The 17316-nt window shown below is 45.6% G+C and overlaps 3 non-coding genes across 3 annotated transcripts; all 3 read left to right on the forward strand.

Moving 5' to 3' along the window:
• The first annotated feature begins 1470 nt into the window (after window positions 1–1470).
• Window positions 1471–1542, forward strand: trnae-cuc. Its single transcript has one exon. It is a non-coding gene; the product is annotated as a tRNA-Glu (tRNA).
• An 11692-nt stretch (window positions 1543–13234) lies between these two features.
• Window positions 13235–13306, forward strand: trnae-cuc. Its single transcript has one exon. It is a non-coding gene; the product is annotated as a tRNA-Glu (tRNA).
• A 1804-nt stretch (window positions 13307–15110) lies between these two features.
• trnae-cuc lies at window positions 15111–15182 on the forward strand. Its single transcript has one exon. It is a non-coding gene; the product is annotated as a tRNA-Glu (tRNA).
• The last annotated feature ends 2134 nt before the right edge of the window (window positions 15183–17316 follow it).

Below are 17316 nucleotides of genomic sequence, written 5' to 3' on the forward strand. Positions count from 1 at the left end.
ACTGTAGTATGGCTTTTTTATGGCGGTTTTGGAGCAGTAGCTTCTTCCTTGCAGAGCGGCCTCTCGGGGTATGTCGATATAGGACTCGTTTGCCTGTGGATATAGACCATTTTGTACCTGTTTCCTCCAGCATCTTCACAAGGTCCTTTGCTGTTGTTCTGGGATGGATTTGCACTTTTCGACCCAAAGTACGTTCATCTCTAGGAGAGAGAACGCGTCTCCTTCCTGAGCGGTATGACGCCTGCGTCATACCATGGTGTTTATACTTGCGTACTATTGTTTCTACAGATGAGCGAGGTACCTTCAGGCGTTTGGAAATTGCTCCCAAGGAGGAACCAGACTTGTGGAGGTCTACATTTTTTTCTGAGGTCTTGGCTGATTTCCTTTGCTTTTCCCATGGAGTCAAGCAAAGAGGCACTGAGTTTGAATGTAGGTCTTGGAATACATCTACAGGTACACCTCCAATTGACTCAAAGGATGTCAATTAGCCTATCAGAAGCTTCTAAAGCCATGACATCATTTTCGGGAATTTTACAAACTGTTTAAAGGCACAGCCAACTTATTGTATGTAAACTTCTGGCCCACTGAATTTGTGATACAGTGAATTATAAGTTAAATAATCCCAATGTAAACAATTGTTGGAAAAATGACTTGTGTCATGCACAAAGTAGATGTCCTAACCGACTCAGCCAAAACGATCGTTTGTGGTCTAGTGGTTATGGATTCGATTCCCGGTCAGGGAACTGCTCTTTTGCTACATGTTTACGTGTGCAACTGTCACAATGAATATAGAAGGTTATCGCACATTGTTCAAACTGGGAACCCATTTGCACTGTTGTACCCTTCCCTGGTGGTCGTTTGTTAGCAAGAAATGTGTGGAGGGGTTGACAAACAGGTTTTAATGACTCAAGCCTAAGTGGATGGAAACTTACGACTTCAACTATATGTACCATTTCAAACTGGGAAACGAATTGCACTGTAGTACCCTTCCCTGGTGGTCTAGTGGTTACGATTCCCGGCGCTCTCCCCGCACAACAGGTTCGACTGTGCGATTTCCACTGTAAGTTCCCATTTCCTGGTGGTTCGACTCCGATTTGCACTGTAGTACCCTTCCCTGGTGGTCTAGTGGTTAGGATTCGGCGCTCTCACCGCCGCGTCCCGGGTTTGATTCCTGGTCAGGGAACTACTCTTTTGCTACATGTTTACTTGTACAACCTGTCACAATGAATATAGAATGTTATCGCACATATGTACCAGCTCACACTTGGAACCGATTTGCACTGTAGTACCCTTCCCTGGTGGTCTAGTGGTTAGGATTCGGCGCTCTCACCGCCGGTTGGATTCGATTCCCGGTCAGGGAACTACTCTATTGCTACATGTTTACTTGTACAACCTGTCACAATGAATATAGAAGGTTATCGCACATATGTACCAGCTCACACTTGGAACCGATTTGCACTGTCGTACCCTTCCCTGGTGGTCTAGTGGTTAGGATTCGGCGCTCTCACCGCCGCGGCCCGGGTTCGATTCCCGGTCAGGGAACTACTCTATTGCTACATGTTTACTTGTACAACCTGTCACAATGAATATAGAAGGTTATCGCACATATGTACCAGCTCACACTTGGAACCGATTTGCACTGTAGTACCCTTCCCTGGTGGTCTAGTGGTTAGGATTCGGCGCTCTCACCGCCGCGGCCCGGGTTCGATCCCGGTCAGGGAACTACTCTTTTGCTACATGTTTACTTGTGCAACCTGTCACAATGAATATAGAAGGTTATCGCACATATGTACCAGCTCACACTGGGAACCGATTTGCACTGTAGTACCCTTCCCTGGTGGTCTAGTGGTTAGGATTCGGCGCAAAAACTAGGTTATTGCAAAAACTAGGATCTTTGTCCCCAAACTGTAGTATGGCTTTTTTATGGCGGTTTTGGAGCAGTAGCTTCTTCCTTGCTGAGCGGCCTCTCGGGGTATGTCGATATAGGACTCGTTTGCCTGTGGATATAGACCATTTTGTACCTGTTTCCTCCAGCATCTTCACAAGGTCCTTTGCTGTTGTTCAGGGATGGATTTGCACTTTTCGACCCAAAGTACGTTCATCTCTAGGAGAGAGAGAAAGCGTCTCCTTCCTGAGCGGTATGACACCTGCGTCATACCATGGTGTTTATACTTGCGTACTATTGTTTCTACAGATGAGCGAGGTACCTTCAGGCGTTTGGAAATTGCTCCCAAGGAGGAACCAGACTTGTGGAGGTCTACATTTTTTTTCTGAGGTTTTGCCTGATTTCCTTTGCTTTTCCCATGGAGTCAAGCAAAGAGGCACTGAGTTTGAAGGTAGGCCTTGAAATACATCTACAGGTACAACCTCCAATTGACTAAAAGGATGTCAATTAGCCTATCAGAAGCTTCTAAAGCCATGACATCATTTTCGGGAATTTTACAAACTGTTTAAAGGCACAGCCAACTCATTGTATGTAAACTTCTGGCCCACTGAATTTGTGATACAGTGAATTATAAGTGAAATAATCCCAATGTAAACAATTGTTGGAAAAATGACTTGTGTCATGCACAAAGTAGATGTCCTAACCGTCTGCCAAAACGATCGTTTGTTAGCAAGAAATGTGGGGAGGGGTTGACAAACAGGTTTTAATGACTCCAGCCTAAGTGGATGGAAACTACGCATTTTACCTCATTTGTACCCTCCAAACCGATAACAATGACTTCAACTATATGTACCATTTCAAACTGGGAAACGAATTGCACTGAAGTACCCTTCCCTGGTGGTCTAGTGGTTAGGATTCGGCGCTCTCACTGCCGCGTCCGGGTTCGACTCCTGATTTCACTGTAGTACCCTTCCCTGGTGGTTTGACTCTCAGTTCGACTAGTTTGCACTGTAGTACCCTTCCCTGGTGGTCTAGTGTTTAGGATTCTGCGCTCTCACCGCCGCAGCCCGGGTTCGACTCCTGATTTCCACTGTTTCCCTGGTGTTTCGACTCCCGGTTTGCACTGGGAACCCTAGTGGTCTACTACTCTTTTGCTACATGTTTACTTGTACAACCTGTCACAATGAATATAGAAGGTTATCGCACATATGTACCAGCTCACACTGGGAACCGATTTGCACTGTAGTACCCTTCCCTGGTGGTCTAGTGGTTAGGATTCTGCGCTCTCACCGCTGCGGCCTGGGTTCGATTCCCGGTCAGGGAAATAGTCTATGCTCCTTGTTTACTTGTGCAACCTGTCACTATGAATTTAGTAGGTTGTCGCACATATGTACCACTTCAAATTGCAAACCGATTTGCCCTGCAGTGTCCTTCCCAGGTGTTCTAGTGGTGCACCAGACCCTCCTGCAGCAAAGCAACCCCACAACATGATGGTGTTCTTCAGGCTTGAAATCCTCCCCCTTTTCCCTCCAAACATAACAATGGTCATTATGGCCAAACAGTTCGATTTTTGTTTCATCAGACCAGAGGACATTTCTCCAAAAACTAGGATCTTTGTCCCCAAACTGTAGTATGGCTTTTTTATGGCGGTTTTGGAGCAGTAGCTTCTTCCTTGCTGAGCGGCCTCTCGGGGTATGTCGATATAGGACTCGTTTGCCTGTGGATATAGACCATTTTGTACCTGTTTCCTCCAGCATCTTCACAAGGTCCTTTGCTGTTGTTCTGGGATGGATTTGCACTTTTCGACCCAAAGTACGTTCATCTCTAGGAGAGAGAACGCGTCTCCTTCCTGAGCGGTATGACGCCTGCGTGGTCCCATGGTGTTTATACTTGCGTACTATTGTTTCTACAGATGAGCGAGGTACCTTCAGGCGTTTGGAAATTGCTCCCAAGGAGGAACCAGACTTGTGGAGGTCTACATTTTTTTCTGAGGTCTTGGCTGATTTCCTTTGCTTTTCCCATGGAGTCAAGCAAAGAGGCACTGAGTTTGAATGTAGGTCTTGAATACATCTACAGGTACACCTCCAATTGACTCAAAGGATGTCAATTAGCCTATCAGAAGCTTCTAAAGCCATGACATCATTTTCGGGAATTTTACAAACTGTTTAAAGGCACAGCCAACTTAGTGTATGTAAACTTCTGGCCCACTGAATTTGTGATACAGTGAATTATAAGTGAAATAATCCCTCTGTAAACAATTGTTGGAAAAATGACTTGTGTCATGCACAAAGTAGATGTCCTAACCGACTACCAAAACTATCGTTTGTTAGCAAGAAATGTGTGGAGGGGTTGACAAACAGGTTTTAATGACTCCAGCCTAAGTGGATGGAAACTTACGACTTCAACTATATGTACCATTTCAAACTGGGAAACGAATTGCACTGTAGTACCCTTCCCTGGTGGTCTAGTGGTTAGGATTCGATTCCCGGTCAGGGAACTGCTCTTTTGCTACATGTTTACGTGTGCAACCTGTCACAATGAATATAGAAGGTTATCGCACATATGTACCAGCTCACACTGGGAACCGATTTGAAATGTTGTACCCTTCCCTGGTGGTCTAGTGCTTAGGATTCGGCACTCTCACAGCCGCTGCCTGGGTTCGATTCCCGGTCAGGGAACTACTCTTTTGCTACATGTTTACTTGTACAACCTGTCACAATGAATATAGAAGGTTATCGCACATATGTACCAGCTCACACTTGGAACCGATTTGCACTGTAGTACCCTTCCCTGGTGGTCTAGTGGTTAGGATTCGGCTCTCACCGCCGCGTCCCGGGTTCGATTCCCATTCAGGGAACTACTCTTTTGCTACATGTTTACTTGTGCAACCTGTCACAATGAATATAGAAGGTTATCGCACATATGTACCAGCTCACACTTGGAACCGATTTGCACTGCAGTGTCCTTCCCAGGTGTTCTAGTGGTGCACCAGACCCTCCTGCAGCAAAGCACCCCCACAACATGATGGTGTTCTTCGTTTACTTGAAAGCCTCCCCTTTTCCCTCCAAACATAACAATGGTCATTATGGCCAAACAGTTTGATTTTTGTTTCATCAGACCAGAGGACATTTCTCCAAAAACTAGGATCTTTGTCCCCAAACTGTAGTATGGCTTTTTTATGGCGGTTTTGGAGCAGTAGCTTCTTCCTTGCTGAGCGGCCTCTCGGGGTATGTCGATATAGGACTCGTTTGCCTGTGGATATAGACCATTTTGTACCTGTTTCCTCCAGCATCTTCACAAGGTCCTTTGCTGTTGTTCTGGGATGGATTTGCACTTTTCGACCCAAAGTACGTTCATCTCTAGGAGAGAGAACGCGTCTCCTTCCTGAGCGGTATGACGCCTGCGTGGTCCCATGGTGTTTATACTTGCGTACTATTGTTTCTACAGATGAGCGAGGTACCTTCAGGCATTTGGAAATTGCTCCCAAGGAGGAACCAGACTTGTGGAGATCTACATTTTTTTCTGAGGTTTTGCCTGATTTCCTTTGCTTTTCCCATGGAGTCAAGCAAAGAGGCACTGAGTTTGAAGGTAGGCCTTGAAATACATCTACAGGTACTCCTCCAATTGACTCAAAGGATGTCAATTAGCCTATCAGAAGATTCTAAAGCCATGACATCATTTTCGGGAATTTTACAAACTGTTTAAAGGCACAGCCAACTTAGTGTATGTAAACTCTGGCCCACTGAATTTGTGATACAGTGAATTATAAGTGAAATAATCCCTCTGTAAACAATTGTTGGAAAAATGACTTGTGTCATGCACAAAGTAGATGTCCTAACCGACTGCCAAAACTATCGTTTGTTAGCAAGAAATGTGTGGAGGGGTTGACAAACAGGTTTTAATGACTCCAGCCTAAGTGGATGGAAACTTACGACTTCAACTATATGTACCATTTCAAACTGGGAAACGAATTGCACTGTAGTACCCTTCCCTGGTGGTCTAGTGGTTAGGATTCGGATTCGGCCCGGGTTCGACTCCTGATTTCCACTGTAGTACCCTTCCCTGGTGGTTCGACTCCCAGTTCGACTCCCGATTTGGACTGTAGTACCCTTCCCTGGTGGTCTAGTGGTTAGGATTTGGCGCTCTCACCGCCGAGGCCTTTTCGACTCCCGGTCAGGTAACTAGTCTTTTGCTACATGTTTACTTGTACAACCTGTCACAATGAATATAGAAGGTTATCGCACATATGTACCAGCTCACACTGAGAACCAATTTGGACTGTATTATCCTTCCCTGGTGGTCTAGTGGTTAGTTATTCGCCGGTCAGTGAACTGCTCTTTTTGATTCCCGGTCAGTGAACTGCTCTTTTGCTACATGTTTACGTGTGCAACCTGTCACAATGAATATAGAAGGTTATCGCACATATGTACCAGCTCACACTGGGAACCGATTTGCACTGTTGTACCCTTCCCTGGTGGTCTAGTGGTTAGGATTCGGCGCTCTCACTGCCGTGGCCTGGGTTCGATTCCCGTTCAGGGAACTACTCTTTTGCTACATGTTTACTTGTGCAACCTGTCACAATGAATATAGAAGGTTATTGCACATATGTACCAGCTCACACTGGGAACCGATTTGCACTGCAGTGTCCTTCCCAGGTGTTCTAGTGGTGCACCAGACCCTCCTGCAGCAAAGCACCCCCACAACATGATGGTGTTCTGAGCGGCCTCTCGGGGTATGTCGATATAGGACTCGTTTGCCTGTGGATATAGACCATTTTGTACCTGTTTCCTCCAGCATCTTCACAAGGTCCTTTGCTGTTGTTCTGGGATGGATTTGCACTTTTCGACCCAAAGTACGTTCATCTACCGCTCCTTCCTGAGCGGTATGACGCCTGCGTGGTCCCATGGTGTTTATACTTGCGTACTATTGTTTCTACAGATGAGCGAGGTACCTTCAGGCGTTTGGAAATTGCTCCCAAGGAGGAACCAGACTTGTGGAGGTCTACATTTTTTTCTGAGGTCTTGGCTGATTTCCTTTGCTTTTCCCATGGAGTCAAGCAAAGAGGCACTGAGTTTGAAGGTAGGCCTTGAAATACATCTACAGGTACACCTCCAATTGACTCAAAGGATGTCAATTAGCCTATCAGTAGCTTCTAAAGCCATGACATCATTTTCGGGAATTTTACAAACTGATTAAAGGCACAGCCAACTTAGTGTATGTAAACTTCTGGCCCACTGAATTCTTGATACAGTGAATTATAAGTGAAATAATCCCTCTGTAAACAATTGTTGGAAAAATGACTTGTGTCATGCACAAAGTAGATGTCCTAACCGACTGCTGCCAATACTATCTTTTGTTAGCAAGAAATGTGTGGAGGGGTTGACAAACAGGTTTTAATGACTCCAGCCTAAGTGGATGGAAACTTTTCAAACTGAACAACTATTTTAAAGGTTTTAATGACTCCAGCCTAAGTGGATGGAAACTTACGACTTCAACTATATGTACCATTTCAAACTGGGAATCGAATTGCACTGTAGTACCCTTCCCTGGTGGTCTAGTGGTTAGGATTCGATTCCCGGTCAGGGAACTGCTCTTTTGCTACATGTTTACTTGTGCAACCTGTCACAATGAATATAGAAGGTTATCGCACATATGTACCAGCTCACACTGGGAACCGATTTGCACTGTGGTACCCTTCCCTGGTGGTCTAGTGGTTAGGATTCCAAAAACTAGGTTATTGCAAAAACTAGGATCTTTGTCCCCAAACTGTAGTATGGCTTTTTTATGGCGGTTTTGGAGCAGTAGCTTCTTCCTTGCTGAGCGGCCTCTCGGGGTATGTCGATATAGGACTCGTTTGCCTGTGGATATAGACCATTTTGTACCTGTTTCCTCCAGCATCTTCACAAGGTCCTTTGCTGTTGTTCTGGGATGGATTTGCACTTTTCGACCCAAAGTACGTTCATCTCTAGGAGAGAGAACGCGTCTCCTTCCTGAGCGGTATGACGCCTGCGTGGTCCCATGGTGTTTATACTTGCGTACTATTGTTTCTACAGATGAGCGAGGTACCTTCAGGCGTTTGGAAATTGCTCCCAAGGAGGAACCAGACTTGTGGAGGTCTACATTTTTTTTTTTTCTGAGGTCTTGCCTGATTTCCTTTGCTTTTCCCATGGAGTCAAGCAAAGAGGCACTGAGTTTGAAGGTAGGCCTTGAAATACATCTACAGGTACACCTCCAATTGACTCAAAGGATGTCAATTAGCCTATCAGAAACTTCTAAAGCCATGACATCATTTTCGGGAATTTTACAAACTGTTTAAAGGCACAGCCAACTTAGTGTATGTAAACTTCTGGCCCACTGAATTTGTGATACAGTGAATTATAAGTGAAATAATCCCTCTGTAAACAATTGTTGGAAAAATTACTTGTGTCATGCACAAAGTAGATGTCCTAACCGACTGCCAAAACTATCGTTTGTTAGCAAGAAATGTGTGGAGGGGTTGACAAACAGGTTTTAATGACTCCAGCCTAAGTGGATGGAAACTTACGACTTCAACTATATGTACCATTTCAAACTGGGAAACGAATTGCACTGTAGTACCCTTCCCTGGTGGTCTAGTGGTTAGGATTCGGTGCTCTCACCGCCGTGTCCCGGGTTTGATTCCTGGTCAGGGAACTACTCTTTTGCTACATGTTTACTTGAACAACCTGTCACAATGAATACAGAAGGTTATCGCACATATGTACCAGCTCACACTTGGAACCGATTTGCACTGTAGTACCCTTCCCTGGTGGTCTAGTGGTTAGGATTCGGTGCTCTCACCGCCGCTGCCCGGGTTCGATTCCCGGTCACCCAGGGAACTACTCTTTTGCTACATGTTTACTTGTGCAACCTGTCACAATGAATATAGAAGGTTATCGCACATATGTACCAGCTCACACTGGGAACCGATTTGCACTGTAGTACCCTTCCCTGGTGGTCTTGTGGTTAGGATTCGGCGCAAAAACTAGGTTATTGCAAAAACTAGGATCTTTGTCCCCAAACTGTAGTATGGCTTTTTTATGGCGGTTTTGGAGCAGTAGCTTCTTCCTTGCTGAGCGGCCTCTCGGGGTATGTCGATATAGGACTCGTTTGCCTGTGGATATAGACCATTTTGTACCTGTTTCCTCCAGCATCTTCACAAGGTCCTTTGCTGTTGTTCTGGGATGGATTTGCACTTTTCGACCCAAAGTGACGTTCATCTCTAGGAGAGAGAACGCGTCTCCTTCCTGAGCGGTATGACGCCTGCGTGGTCCCATGGTGTTTATACTTGCGTACTATTGTTTCTACAGATGAGCGAGGTACCTTCAGGCGTTTGGAAATTGCTCCCAAGGAGGAACCAGACTTGTGGAGGTCTACATTTTTTTCTGAGGTCTTGCCTGATTTCCTTTGCTTTTCCCATGGAGTCAAGCAAAGAGGCACTGAGTTTGAAGGTAGGCCTTGAAATACATCTACAGGTACACCTCCAATTGACTCAAAGGATGTCAATTAGCCTATCAGAAACTTCTAAAGCCATGACATCATTTTCGGGAATTTTACAAACTGTTTAAAGGCACAGCCAACTTAGTGTATGTAAACTTCTGGCCCACTGAATTTGTGATACAGTGAATTATAAGTGAAATAATCCCTCTGTAAACAATTGTTGGATATATTACTTGTGTCATGCACAAAGTAGATGTCCTAACCGACTGCCAAAACTATCGTTTGTTAGCAAGAAATGTGTGGAGGGGTTGACAAACAGGTTTTAATGACTCCAGCCTAAGTGGATGGAAACTTACGACTTCAACTATATGTACCATTTCAAACTGGGAAACGAATTGTACCCTTCCCTGGTGGTCTAGTGGTTAGGATTCACTGTAGTACCCTTCCCTGGTGGTCTAGTGGTTAGGATTCGGCGCTCTCACCGCCGTGTCCCGGGTTTGATTCCTGGTCAGGGAACTACTCTTTTGCTACATGTTTACTTGTACAACCTGTCACAATGAATATAGAAGGTTATCGCACATATGTACCAGCTCACACTTGGAACCGATTTGCACTGTAGTACCCTTCCCTGGTGGTCTAGTGGTTAGGATTCGGTGCTCTCACCGCCGCGACCCGGGTTCGATTCCCGGTCAGGGAACTACTCTTTTGCTACATGTTTACTTGTGCAACCTGTCACAATGAATATAGAAGGTTATCGCACATATGTACCAGCTCACACTGGGAACCGATTTGCACTGTAGTACCCTTCCCTGGTGGTCTTGTGGTTAGGATTCGGCAAAAACTAGGTTATTGCAAAAACTAGGATCTTTGTCCCCAAACTGTAGTATGGCTTTTTTATGGCGGTTTTGGAGCAGTAGCTTCTTCCTTGCTGAGCGGCCTCTCGGGGTATGTCGATATAGGACTCGTTTGCCTGTGGATATAGACCATTTTGTACCTGTTTCCTCCAGCATCTTCACAAGGTCCTTTGCTGTTGTTCTGGGATGGATTTGCACTTTTCGACCCAAAGTACGTTCATCTCTAGGAGAGAGAACGCGTCTCCTTCCTGAGCGGTATGACGCCTGCGTGGTCCCATGGTGTTTATACTTGCGTACTATTGTTTCTACAGATGAGCGAGGTACCTTCAGGCGTTTGGAAATTGCTCCCAAGGAGGAACCAGACTTGTGGAGGTCTACATTTTTTTCTGAGGTCTTGCCTGATTTCCTTTGCTTTTCCCATGGAGTCAAGCAAAGAGGCACTGAGTTTGAAGGTAGGCCTTGAAATACATCTACAGGTACACCTCCAATTGACTCAAAGGATGTCAATTAGCCTATCAGAAGCTTCTAAAGCCATGACATCATTTTCGGGAATTTTACAAACTGTTTAAAGCACAGCCAACTTAGTGTATGTAAACTTCTGGCCCACTGAATTTGTGATACAGTGAATTATAAGTGAAATAATCCCAATGTAAACAATTGTTGGAAAAATGACTTGTGTCATGCACAAAGTAGATGTCCTAACCGTCTGCCAAAACGATCGTTTGTTAGCAAGAAATGTGTGGAGGGGTTGACAAACAGGTTTTAATGACTCCAGCCTAAGTGGATGGAAACTTACGACTTCAACTAAATGTACCATTTCAAACTGGGAAACGAATTGCACTGTAGTACCCTTCCCTGGTGGTCTAGTGGTTAGGATTCGGCGCTCTCACCGCTGCGTCCCGGGCTTGATTCCCGGTCAGGGAACTACTCTTTTGCTACATGTTTACTTGTACAACCTGTCACAATGAATATAGAAGGTTATCGCACATATGTACCAGCACACACTTGGAACCGATTTGCACTGTAGCACCCTTCCCTGATGGTCTAGTGGTTAGGATTCGGTGCTCTCACCGCTGCGGCCCGGGTTTGATTCCCGGTCAGGAAACTACTCTTTTGCTACATGTTTACTTGTACAACCTGTCACAATAAATATAGAAGGTTATCGCACATATGTACCAGCTCACACTGAGAACCGATTTGCACTTTATTATCCTTCCCTGGTGGTCTATTGGTTAGGATTCGGTGCTCTCACCGCCGCGCACCGGGTTCAATTCCCGGTCAGGGAAATAGTCTATGCTCCTTGTTTACTTGTGCAACCTGTCACTATGAATTTAGTAGGTTGTCGCACATATGTACCACTTCAAATTGCAAACCGATTTGCCCTGCAGTGTCCTTCCCAGGTGTTCTAGTGGTGCACCAGACCCTCCTGCAGCAAAGCACCCCCACAACATGATGGTGTTCTTCGGCGTGAAAGCCTCCCCCTTTTCCCTCCAAACATAACAATGGTCATTATGGCCAAACAGTTCGATTTTTGTTTCATCAGACCAGAGGACATTTCTCCAAAAACTAGGATCTTTGTCCCCAAACTGTAGTATGGCTTTTTTTATGGCGGTTTTGGAGCAGTAGCTTCTTCCTTGCTGAGCGGCCTCTCGGGGTATGTCGATATAGGACTCGTTTGCCTGTGGATATAGACCATTTTGTACCTGTTTCCTCCAGCATCTTCACAAGGTCCTTTGCTGTTGTTCTGGGATGGATTTGCACTTTTCGACCCAAAGTACGTTCATCTCTAGGAGAGAGAACGCGTCTCCTTCCTGAGCGGTATGACGCCTGCGTTTGTCCCCAAACTGTAGTAGATTTTTTCTCCATGGCGGTTTTGGAGCAGTAGCTTCTTCCTTGCTGAGCGGCCTCTCGGGGTATGTCGATATAGGACTCGTTTGCCTGTGGATATAGACCATTTTGTACCTGTTTCCACTCAGCATCTTCACAAGGTCCTTTGCTTTTGTTCTGGGATGGATTTGCACTTTTCGACCCAAAGTACGTTCATCTCTAGGAGAGAGAACGCGTCTCCTTCCTGAGCGGTATGACGCCTGCGTGGTCCCATGGTGTTTATACTTGCGTACTATTGTTTCTACAGATGAGCGAGGTACCTTCAGGCGTTTGGAAATTGCTCCCAAGGAGGAACCAGACTTGTGGAGATCTACATTTTTTTCTGAGGTCTTGGCTGATTTCCTTTGCTTTTCCCATGGAGTCAAGCAAAGAGGCACTGAGTTTGAAGGTAGGCCTTGAAATACATCTACAGGTACACCTCCAATTGACTCAAAGGATGTCAATTAGCCTATCAGAAGCTTCTAAAGCCATGACATCATTTTCGGGAATTTTACAAACTGTTTAAAGGCACAGCCAACTTAGTGTATGTAAACTTCTGGCCCACTGAATTTGTGATACAGTGAATTATAAGTGAAATAATCCCTCTGTAAACAATTGTTGGAAAAATTACTTGTGTCATGCACAAAGTAGATGTCCTAACCGACTGCCAAAACTATCGTTTGTTAGCAAAAATGTGTGGAGGGGTTGACAAACAGGTTTTAATGACTCCAGCCTAAGTGGATGGAAACTTACGACTTCAACTATATGTACCATTTCAAACTGGGAAAAGAATTACACTGTAGTACCCTTCCCTGGTGGTCTAGTGGTTAGGATTCGGCGCTCTCACTGCCGCGTCCCGGGTTTGATTCCTGGTCAGGGATCTACTCTTTTGCTACATGTTTACTTGAACAACCTGTCACAATGAATACAGAAGGTTATCGCACATATGTACCAGCTCACACTTGGAATCGATTTGCACTGTCGTACCCTTCCCTGGTGGTCTAGTGGTTAGGATTCGGCGCTCTCACCGCCGCGGCCCGGGTAAAATTCCCGGTCAGGGAACTACTCTATTGCTACATGTTTACTTGTGCAACCTGTCACAATGAATATAGAAGGTTATTGCACATATGTACCAGCTCACACTGGGAACCGATTTGCACTGTATTACCCTTCCCTGGTGGTCTAGTGGTTAGGATTCGGCGCTCTCACCGCCGCGGCCCGGGTTCGATTCCCGGTCAGGGAACTACTCTTTTGCTACATGTTTACTTGTGCAACCTGTCACAATGAATATAGAAGGTTATCGCACATATGTACCAGCTCACACTGAGAACTGATTTGCACTGTATTATCCTTCCCTGGTGGTCTAGTGGTTAGGATTCGGTGCTCTCACTGCTGCGGCCCGGGTTCGATTCCCGGTCAGGGAACTACTCTTTTGCTACATCTTTACTTGTACAACCTGTCACAATGAATATAGAAGGTTATCGCACATATGTACCAGCTCACACTGAGAACCAATTTGCACTGTATTATCCTTCCCTGGTGGTCTAGTGCTTAGTATTCGGCGCTCTCACTGCTGCGGCCCGGGTTCGATTCCCGGTCAGGGAAGTAGTCTATGCTCCTTGTTTACTTGTGCAATCTGTCACTATGAATTTAGTAGGTTGTCGCACATATGTACCACTTCAAATTGCAAACCGATTTGCCCTGCAGTGTCCTTCCCAGGTGTTCTAGTGGTGCACCAGACCCTCCTGCAGCAAAGCACCCCCAAACATGATGGTGTTCTTCGGCTTGAAAGCCTCCCCTTTTCCCTCCAAACATAACAATGGTCATTATGGCCAAACAGTTCGATTTTTGTTTCATCAGACCAGAGGACATTTCTCCAAAAACTAAGATCTTTGTCCCCAAACTGTAGTATGGCTTTTTTATGGCGGTTTTGGAGCAGTAGCTTCTTCCTTGCTGAGCGGCCTCTCGGGGTATGTCGATATAGGACTCGTTTGCCTGTGGATATAGACCATTTTGTACCTGTTTCCTCCAGCATCTTCACAAGGTCCTTTGCTGTTGTTCTGGGATGGATTTGCACTTTTCGACCCAAAGTACGTTCATCTCTAGGAGAGAGAACGCGTCTCCTTCCTGAGCGGTATGACGCCTGCGTGGTCCCATGGTGTTTATACTTGCGTACTATTGTTTCTACAGATGAGCGAGGTACCTTCAGGCGTTTGGAAATTGCTCCCAAGGAGGAACCAGACTTGTGGAGGTCTACATTTTTTTCTGAGGTCTTGGCTGATTTCCTTTGCTTTTCCCATGGAGTCAAGCAAAGAGGCACTGAGTTTGAAGGTAGGCCTTGAAATACATCTACAGTTACACCTCCAATTGACTCAAAGGATGTCAATTAGCCTATCAGAAGCTTCTAAAGCCATGACATCATTTTCGGGAATTTTACAAACTGTTTAAAGGCACAGCCAACTTAGTGTATGTAAACTTCTGGCCCACTGAATTTGTGATACAGTGAATTATAAGTGAAATAATCCCTCTGTAAACAATTGTTGGAAAAATTACTTGTGTCATGCACAAAGTAGATGTCCTAACCGACTGCCAAAACTATCGTTTGTTAGCAAGAAATGTGTGGAGGGGTTGACAAACAGGTTTTAATGACTCCAGCCTAAGTGGATGGAAACTTACGACTTCAACTATATGTACCATTTCAAACTGGGAAACGAATTGCACTGTAGTACCCTTCCCTGGTGGTCTAGTGGTTAGGATTCGGCGCTCTCACTGCCGCGGCCCGGGTTCGACTCCCGATTTGCACTGTAGTACCCTTCCCTGGTGGTTCAACTCCCAGTTTGACTCCCGATTTGCACTGTAGTACCCTTCCCTGGTGGTCTAGTGGTTAGGATTCGGCGCTCTCACCGCCGCGTCCCGGGTTTGATTCCTGGTCAGGGAACTACTCTTTTGCTACATGTTTACTTGAACAACCTGTCACAATGAATACAGAAGGTTATCGCACATATGTACCAGCTCACACTTGGAACCGATTTGCAATGTAGTACCCTTCCCTGGTGGTCTAGTGGTTAGGATTCGGCGCTCTCACCGCCGCGGCCCGGGTTCGATTCCCGGTCAGGGAACTACTCTATTGCTACATGTTTACTTGTACAACCTGTCACAATGAATATAGAAGGTTATCACACATATGTACCAGCTCACACTTGGAACCGATTTGCACTGTAGTACCCTTCCCTGGTGGTCTAGTGGTTAGGATTCGGCGCTCTCACAGCTGCGGCAGGGTTTGATTCCCGGTCAGGGAACTACTCTTTTGCTACATGTTTACTTGTGCAACCTGTCACAATGAATATAGAAGGTTATCGCACATATGTACCAGCTCACACTTGGAACCGATTTGCACTGTAGTACCCTTCCCTGGTGGTCTAGTGGTTAGGATTCGGCGCTCTCACTGCCGCGGCCCGGGTTCGATTCCCGGTCAGGGAAATAGTCTATGCTCCTTGTTTACTTGTGCAACCTGTCACTATGAATTTAGTAGGTTGTCGCACATATGTACCACTTCAAATTGCAAACCGATTTGCCCTGCAGTGTCCTTCCCAGGTGTTCTAGTGGTGCACCAGACCCTCCTGCAGCAAAGCACCCCCACAACATGATGGTGTTCTTCGGCTTGAAATCCTCCCCCTTTTCCCTCCAAACATAACAATGGTCATTATGGCCAAACAGTTCGATTTTTGTTTCATCAGACCAGAGGACATTTCTCCAAAAACTAGGATCTTTGTCCCCAAACTGTAGTATGGCTTTTTTATGGCGGTTTTGGAGCAGTAGCTTCTTCCTTGCTGAGCGGCCTCTCGGGGTATGTCGATATAGGACTCGTTTGCCTGTGGATATAGACCATTTTGTACCTGTTTCCTCCAGCATCTTCACAAGGTCCTTTGCTGTTGTTCTGGGATGGATTTGCACTTTTCGACCCAAAGTACGTTCATCTCTAGGAGAGAGAACGCGTCTCCTTCCTGAGCGGTATGACGCCTGCGTGGTCCCATGGTGTTTATACTTGCGTACTATTGTTTCTACAGATGAGCGAGGTACCTTCAGGCGTTTGGAAATTGCTCCCAAGGAGGAACCAGACTTGTGGAGGTCTACATTTTTTTCTGAGGTCTTGGCTGATTTCCTTTGCTTTTCCCATGGAGTCAAGCAAAGAGGCACTGAGTTTGAAGGTAGACCTTGAAATACATCTACAGTTACACCTCCAATTGACTCAAAGGATGTCAATTAGCCTATCAGAAGCTTCTAAAGCCATGACATCATTTTCGGGAATTTTACAAACTGTTTAAAGGCACAGCCAACTTAGTGTATGTAAACTTCTGGCCCACTGAATTTGTGATACAGTGAATTATAAGTGAAATAATCCCTCTGTAAACAATTGTTGGAAAAATTACTTGTGTCATGCACAAAGTAGATGTCCTAACCGACTGCCAAAACTATCGTTTGTTAGCAAGAAATGTGTGGAGGGGTTGACAAACAGGTTTTAATGACTCCAGCCTAAGTGGATGGAAAATTACGACTTCAACTATATGTACCATTTCAAACTGGGAAACGAATTGCACTGTAGTACCCTTCCCTGGTGGTCTAGTGGTTAGGATTCGATTCCCGGTCAGGGAACTGCTCTTTTGCTACATGTTTACGTGTGCAACCTGTCACAATGAATATAGAAGGTTATCGCACATATGTACCAGCTCACACTGGGAACCGATTTGCACTGTTGTACCCTTCCCTGGTGGTCTAGTGGTTAGGATTCGGCGCTCTCACTGCCGCGGCCCGGGTTCGATTCCCGGTCAGAGAACTAATCTTTTGCTACATGTTTACTTGTACAACCTGTCACAATGAATATAGAAGGTTATCACACATATGTACCAGCTCACACTTGAGAACCGATTTGCACTGTATTATCCTTCCCTGGTGATCTAATGGTTAGGATTCGGCGCTCTCACCGTCGCGGCCCAGGTTCGATTCCCGGTCAGGGAAATAGTCTATGCTCCTTGTTTACTTGTGCAACCTGTCACAATGAATATAGAAGGTTGTCGCACATATGTACCACTTCAAATTGCAAACCGATTTGCCCTGCAGTGTCGTTCCCAGGTGTTCTAGTGGTGCACCAGACTCTCCTGCAGCAAAGCACCCCCACAACATGATGGTGTTCTTCGGCTTGAAAGCCTCCCCCTTTTCCCTCCAAACATAACAATGGTCATTATGGCCAAACAG

The sequence above is a fragment of the Oncorhynchus gorbuscha genome, unplaced genomic scaffold (genome assembly GCF_021184085.1).
Source record: "Oncorhynchus gorbuscha isolate QuinsamMale2020 ecotype Even-year unplaced genomic scaffold, OgorEven_v1.0 Un_scaffold_1658, whole genome shotgun sequence".
NCBI classification, from domain to species: Eukaryota; Metazoa; Chordata; class Actinopteri; order Salmoniformes; family Salmonidae; genus Oncorhynchus; species Oncorhynchus gorbuscha.